The sequence below is a fragment of the Hibiscus syriacus genome, unplaced genomic scaffold (genome assembly GCF_006381635.1).
Source record: "Hibiscus syriacus cultivar Baekdansim isolate YM2019G1 unplaced genomic scaffold, ASM638163v2 tig00003725_pilon, whole genome shotgun sequence".
Taxonomy (NCBI): Eukaryota; Viridiplantae; Streptophyta; class Magnoliopsida; order Malvales; family Malvaceae; genus Hibiscus; species Hibiscus syriacus.
The window spans coordinates 1,809,113-1,816,838 of NW_024061982.1; positions in this window are offsets into that span (position 1 = coordinate 1,809,113).

Below are 7,726 nucleotides of genomic sequence, written 5' to 3' on the forward strand. Positions count from 1 at the left end.
GGTGAATTCTATTACGGATGGCTTAAATCGGAGGTATGCCATCGAGTTTGTTAGTGTGGAGGGGACTTTGCTCGAGTGCATCAATGAAGGGTTACCCTATGACCCTGTGGCCAATATGATGATTGATTACGCCAAGGAGGGGAGAACCAAGAAGTTATGGCTTGAGAGAGATTTTTTTTATGCTCGAGGACACCTTCTCTTTATTCCCAAACATGTAAAATTATGCAAGGAGCTCATAAAGGAATGCCATGGAAAATTGACACTACTTATAGAGTGGTACTATTGGCTACACATGGCTGAAGATGTGCAGGCCTACGTGAGAACTTGTCTTGTGTGACAATAGGACAAGGTCGAGATGAAGAGACCAGTGGGATTGTTGCAGCCTTTGCCCATTCTCAAGCAACCATGAGAGAGTGTGTCTATGGACTTTATAGTCAGTTTGCCCAAGACTGACGACTTTTCTAGCATAATGGTTGTGGTTTGACAGTTTTTTGAAGTATGCGACGTTCATTTTAGCGTCCAAGATATGTCCAGCCGATAAGGCGGCTTGACTTTTCCTCAAACACGTGGTGAAGTATTGGGGAGAAAATCATCACTAATGACTGAGACACACGGTTTATTGGGAGATTCTAGACCGAGTTGTTCAAGTTAATAGGGTCAAGCTTGAATTTTTCCACAGCAGTTCATCCATAAACCGACAGGAAAATCGAGCGAGTTAATGCTTTACTGGAGATATACAATGTGACTAACTGAAGTTGTTGGATGTGGCTCAATTTTCCTACAACTTGCAAAAGAGCGAGGTGACAAACCATAGTCCGTTTGAGATCGTGATTGGGCAACAATCGTTGACACTCAACACGGTTGTTACCAAGTATGAGGGGTCGAATCCAGCAACACACAAGTTTGCTAAGGAGTGACAAGAGCATCATGACTTAGCTCGAGTTTGTTTACACAAGGCAGAGAGGCGGATCAAGAAGTAGGTTGATCGAAAGCATAGGGACATGAACTTCAAATATGTTGATATAGTCCTTACCAAGCTAGTGAATGTCCTATGTAACCTGAATGTTCACAAGGGGTTTATACGGAGGCACGAGGGTCTGTGTTGTGAAATGGGTAGACACTATGGCCTACAGATTGGAGTTACCACCAACTATTCGAGCACATCCGGTCCATGTTAGCTTGCTCAAGTCGTATCATCAAGATGATGAGGATCTAGATCGGAGCAAATCACACAGAGCGTCAGTCAGGGTGAAGGTTTCCCATGACAGAGAGGTTGAAGACATCCAGGAAAAGAGAGTTAGTCGACGACTAGGACACCGCCCAAGGCATGAACACTTTGTTTTGTAGAAAGGACTTCCCGAGAGCGACGAGAGTTGTGAACATGCCGAGGGACTTTGGTAATTCAGATCCTAGATCGACCAGTATCATTCTAGCCGAGTGATGAGGGCGTCACCGGATCCACTGGGGGTGACCGAGGTCACCACTCAATAAGTAGCCCAAGAATACCTTACCAGTGTCCTGGGCCTGGCCAATTCCATTCAGACTGGCCCATTACATGGAGATGAATAACCTTGCACGTTTATGGTAGGAGAATCCTTGGTTAATGCTTGATTCTTTTGGTTTCTTTCCATAAACTTTGTAATCCTCTATCTAAGGCAACATTTGACTAGCTTGATACAGTTTCTTTAGATGAGGAGATCCTATAGATAAGATTCCCTTAGATTGTGGGATTGTATAGATCTGGACCGTCACTGATTCTTTCAAAGTTCTTTGCTTTCGTTGAGCCTAAGCATCTTTTATTGGTTGGTTTTCAGGCTTGCTTAGTCCCAGTCACTCAAAAAGCGTCTAAGGCCGCACGTTCTAGGCTTGAAGTTTTCAAGGGCGTGACAATTAACTTCAAATTTGTTGATAAATAAGACAAATGTCCAAAAGATAAAAACATCCATAATTAATGTGTGTTATACCAGAAATATTTTTATAAATATGTAAAGATATTATTAATTTTTTAAATAGGGTAAAAATATTATTTTAACAAGATAAACTTCCTACATCAAATATCTTTAAAAGTATTTGTTTTGACATCACAATTCTGATACAACATATATCTTTAATATCAAAGATATTTGAGAGTGGAAATAATAATAAAATTATTCATGACATTTATACAAATGGTTGTTTTGTCTCTTTCTTTTGGAATATTTTAGTCTTCAACATTTTAATTTTTGATCAAAATAGATTATGTTAGGTGGAAATCGTTAATGACTAATAACATGTTGTTGACGTGGTATTTTCACGCCTACCCAATTGATGATCTGACACACATGTCACATCATCCAAATTTATAATTTACATGTTATGTCAATAATTGAATGTATGCTTAATACAAAAATAAGTGTCTTAATTATGTCTCGAAAAACGTTTTAGTGTCTAAAGAATTTTTCGTTAAAAAATAGGTGCCTAACGTTTTCTTCGTAACCATTTTAGGTGTCCGGACGTTAGCCACGGTTAAAAATCTTCGTTAAATGACACATGTCAAATTCTAGTAAATTTGCAATGTTTTATTTAAAATAAAAAATATATTAAAAAACCTCATATTTTTTCAAATATTAAAAAACCCAAAACTTTTAAAACTTTAATTTTAATCCCGTTACCACCGTCGGCCGCCACTAATGCCGTTAATCGGTCGAACACCCAACGACGAGTGACTGGCCAACCACCCATGACCAAAACCCCCATACTTTTGCAACCGATAGAACACCCAAAAACGGTGTAAATGAAAGATTTTTTTTAGGGTTTTGAAGGATTTATGTTTAGGAATTTATAGATTTAGGGGGATTTAGTGTTCGATCGTTGTGAAGTATGGGGGTTTTCATCGTGGATGGTTGGCCGATCACACGTTGTTGGGTGTTCTGCTAATTGACGGCGTTGGTGGCGGCCGAAGGGGCAAATGGATTAAAATTAAGGTTTTAAAACTTTTGGGGTTTTTTTAAGATTTGAAATTTTTTTAGGTTTTTTTCTTAAATATATATATATATATTATATATATATATATATATATATATATTTATTTATTTATTTTAAACAAATTCGCAAAATTACAAGAACGTGACACATGTCACTTAATGAAGATTTTTAACGACAGTTAACGTTCGAACACCTAAAATTATAACAGAGAAAATGTTAGACACTTATTTTTAACCAAAAGTTCTTTAGATACCAAAACATTTTTCGAAACATAGTTTGAACATTTATTTTTGTATTAGTCCTTGAATATATATGAAAATATCACGTCAACAACATGAATTGATCGTTATTCAACTAATAATTTTTATAAAATAAAATGATTATTTATACAAATATTAAGAGATAATTTTATTATTTAAATTAAACAGATGACTAGCAAATCATACGAGATAGATTTCATCATAATTTTAAATTATCTATCAATAATCATCATTTTTAATTTACATATTAGAAGTGTCATATGATGCCTGAAAACGATGAAAACAAGAGACAGAAATAAAATCTGACTTTTTCTGGTAGAAGGACGGAGTTCTCTTAGAAAACGTTTCTCTAATTTTTTTTATCATCGTCACTTGTAAAATTCATTCTAATATTTTTTGTTTAAATTAAAAAATTCTCAATAATCATCATTTTTTTTGAATCATCAGTCAGATGAATGATTTTTTTCTTTGTAATTTACGTCAACCATTTACTATTATGAAAGTAAAGTCAGGCAAGTTAACTATAACTATTTCTATTTCATATTCAATGAAGCATGCCATGTCTACACGTCTATAATATAGGCGGAAAAAAAAATCAAGAATTAGTTTTAAATGCAATATTTCCTTTTTATTTTTTCTATTTTCCATGCTTAATTTAATTGGCTGCTTGTTAAGTCGTTTTTCAAAAAAAAATCTTTTTAATTAATATTTTCGATCAGACATCGGTCAGACTATATGTCTCGATCTAACACCCTTTGCAGTAAGGCGCGCCTCCAGCAGCGCTATATGTTGATTTGGCGTCACGTGGTGTAAGGCGCGCCCCTTGTGACGCGCCTTATGCTGACATGAATACACGTGTGAACGGCGAGGGTAGGTTCGTAATTAAGGGTATGGCGCAGCGCTGGGGTCGCGCCTTAGCTGTGATTCTGACACGCGTCAGAAAGGCACGGGCCCTGCCCCGCGTTATAACCTTAATTACCAAATTACCCCGCCCGTTCACACCCATACCTCCCTATAAATACTCCCATTCTCAATCACTTTCATCACACCAAATCCTCTCAACTTCTCTCAAATACTCTTATATTCTATTATTAAGGTATATTTTATTATATTTAGTATTTTTTAGTAATTTATTTAATTATTTTAATTGTTTAATATTTTATTTAATTAATTTTTTTTGCAGATATAAAATGGAAGGCAGTCTACTTTGGTTGGATGGAAATCATATATCTCGACACTTTACTGATACGGTAACATTTTAATGTTTTAATTTAATTAATTAATTAATTTAATGCATGATTATTAGTTTAAAATTAATTTGTGTAATTATTTTTTTAGGAGAGAGACCGTATATTAGATCCTTTTATTAGGAACCTTAAGTTAGTTATACCTACTCGTGTAATGCCGTATTTAATAGAGGCTGGATTCGGTCACCTAGGTAGATATCAGGGTCACTATAAGATAGAACCAGACCTTATTTCTGCCTTGGTAGAGCGGTGGAGGCCGGAGACCCACACATTCTATCTTCTGTGCGGAGAGTGCACAATCACGCTTGAGGATGTTTCTATGCACCTGGGGGCTTCCGGTGGATGGAGGTATGATATCAGGGATAGCTTCCGGTTCTTGGACTACTTTGTGTCGGGTTAGTCTAGGACGTGTCCCGGAAAATTTTAACGGTGGACGGATACCGTTAAATTGGTTAGATGCCAATTTTTGGGAGTTAAACGAGGACGTGTCTGACGATGAAGTTAAACAGTATGCACGAGCATGCATACTGCAGCTGATAGGAGGGTTGCTGATGCCGGAAAAATCGCGCAACTAAGTTCATTGTATGTGGTTGCAACATCTTGGCGACTTTCATCTGGCCGGATCACTCAGTTGGGGCTCGACAGTTTTAGCTTGCCTGTACAGGGAGATGTGTCGAGCCATTGACTACAGGCATAATGCTATCGGCGGATGTCTCTTGCTGTTACAGTATTGGGCATGGTATCGATTGCCCTTTTTATGTCCCGTTGTTAAGAACCCATTCGTATTTTCGCTACTCCTAAGGTAATTATAAAACTGATTTTGTATATTAATAATTTTATACAGTGAATAAGAAATTATTTTTCTTGAATAGGTGGTATATTGATAGGAAAAATCATCAGGAGCTACCTGATGATTTAGAAAAAAATTAGGGTGTTAATCGATCAGAAGGCTGGCACACAAGTATGAATTTTAATGTTTAAAAATCGATTTTAGATTATAGTTATATAATTAGATTATTATTTTGATAAAAAGTTATATATTTGTTTTAGTTTAAATGGATGTCATATTCTACTGATGATGTGAGGGCGTGATCCCACCTGAGTTGAGGGGCCCATCAGATGTTTGAATGGCGATGGTCCCCTTGATCTGTTATGCGACCGTCGAGTGGCACTCCACTGATCGCGTGCTCCGATAATTTGGTTATTTTCAACCAATTCCGGAAGCACTTCGTAATATGGATGAGTTGTATAGCACAGATAGACGCGGAAAGACAGATACAGATTGGCTGGTGAGGCATCATGCATGGGTCGTGTTGTGGAGGATCGATATCGGCCTTCCCCGTATAGAGCCCATTTTACTTGACCTCTTGATGGTTGCTGACAGTTATTACGAGTGGTTCAAAAGTAACGGCAAACTGTTTCTACTTCCCGAGGATGCACGGGTAGACCTTTCCGTGACGTCGACAGAGACGTTCACCACACAACACCATCGTCCCCGACTCGTGGACGGAGAGCAGGTGCATCCGGTTCATCCTCAGTTGCACCAGTAGGACCTTCACAGCAGCCACCGTATCCAGTGACTTACATACCGCAGCCATATATGATGCCGCACCACATTTCCATTACCAGATGCCGCCACCTTCACCTGTTTTTATGACCCCACCGCCACCGTCACAGATGACCCCGCCTGGAGGCTATTATGGATCTATGTTTGTATATCGACTTGGGGTTCATATACTGAATATTTGGTGGTTCAGCCTCATTACCCATGGTCCAGCATAGACACCTCTGTACAGTTTTCACACTCAGCGATGTCTGGGTTTTATGAGTTTTCCCAGTTTTCGCAGGCCGGTTGGATAGTCAGTCATACACCTCTAAGGTCCTTATTCTATGGAGGTGCTTCATCGTCATCAGCTGCTCATTAACATAATGTACCTACTCAGGATGACGACGACGATGGTGGTGATGATGATGACAGCGAGGAGTCACAACCAGTGATACGAAGAAATCCTCCTTGACACCGACAATCACCGCCCTGCGGAACACATTCGCGTCACAGACATCAATAAATTTTGTTTTTTATTATATTTGTATTTAGTTTGTTGGACTTTTTAATTGTAATTTTTTATTATTTCTCATTTAATACTTACTTTATTTTGTTAAATTTGTTTGACTTTTTTTTAATGTATTTCAGTTAATTTTGTTTATTACCATTTAATATCAGTTATTGTAATTTGGTTATCATTTACCATTTAATACTTATTGTAAGTTTGTTGTATTTAAAATTATTTTGAAATACCAAATTGTTCGACAACTTTCTCAAGTTTGTCACTTATTATCTCTTTTATTATAATCACATATAACGCAAACGTCCAATCTTGTATTATTGTATCGTTTTTTTAATCTTCATCAACAATTATCGAATGACATTAACTTGAAGTAAATGCAAATCAAAGTACATCAATTATTATTTGATAAACAAATACATCATTTCCTCATTAATTGTTACTTGATGGCAACAGAAGTGGACATGTTTTTCTAGTGTGTCATGGGTTTCTACAATGCCCACATCTTATGCATTGTCTAGATCTTTCTCGAATATCCATATCGCAATGAATTCGATTGGATTTTGGATGACCACGCTCCCTCAATAAACTCAGATTTGGTACAATCGAAAGCCAATCTTGAACCTCATCAGGGTCTTTGTCATTACCTATAGGGGAAACTCAAATTTGTATACCTTAAAAACTTCAGATAGTAGGTATACGGGATCCACAAAATGGTTATAGTCTTAACGTGTATGCGAGCAAGCTGCTATCACATGAGAGCATGGATACTTAAGAGCTTGAAAAACCCCGCAGTCGTACAGATTTACTCTTAACGACACAACTTCAATCCCTTGAAGAGGTCGTGGCAACTTTGTGACACGAAACATTTCATGCATTTTAGAGAAGCTTGTTACAGACATTCCATTTGATGCAGATTTTTTTCTATAGATCTGCAACTAATCTAGGGTGATAAACATGACCGCCTTGCATCCAGGTTTGAGCTTGTCCCCCGAGCTTCGCAAAAAGTGCCCCCAAACAAAAATATGTAGTCTTTACCAAAGCCACTACTAGTAAGTAACGTGCACCCTTTAAAGTTGAATTGATTGCCTCTGCCAAGTTGGTCGTCATGTGTCCATATAGATATCCACCATCATATGCGTTTGTCGACATTTCTTTATCGATGAGACTGATGTAATCGTATCCTTCC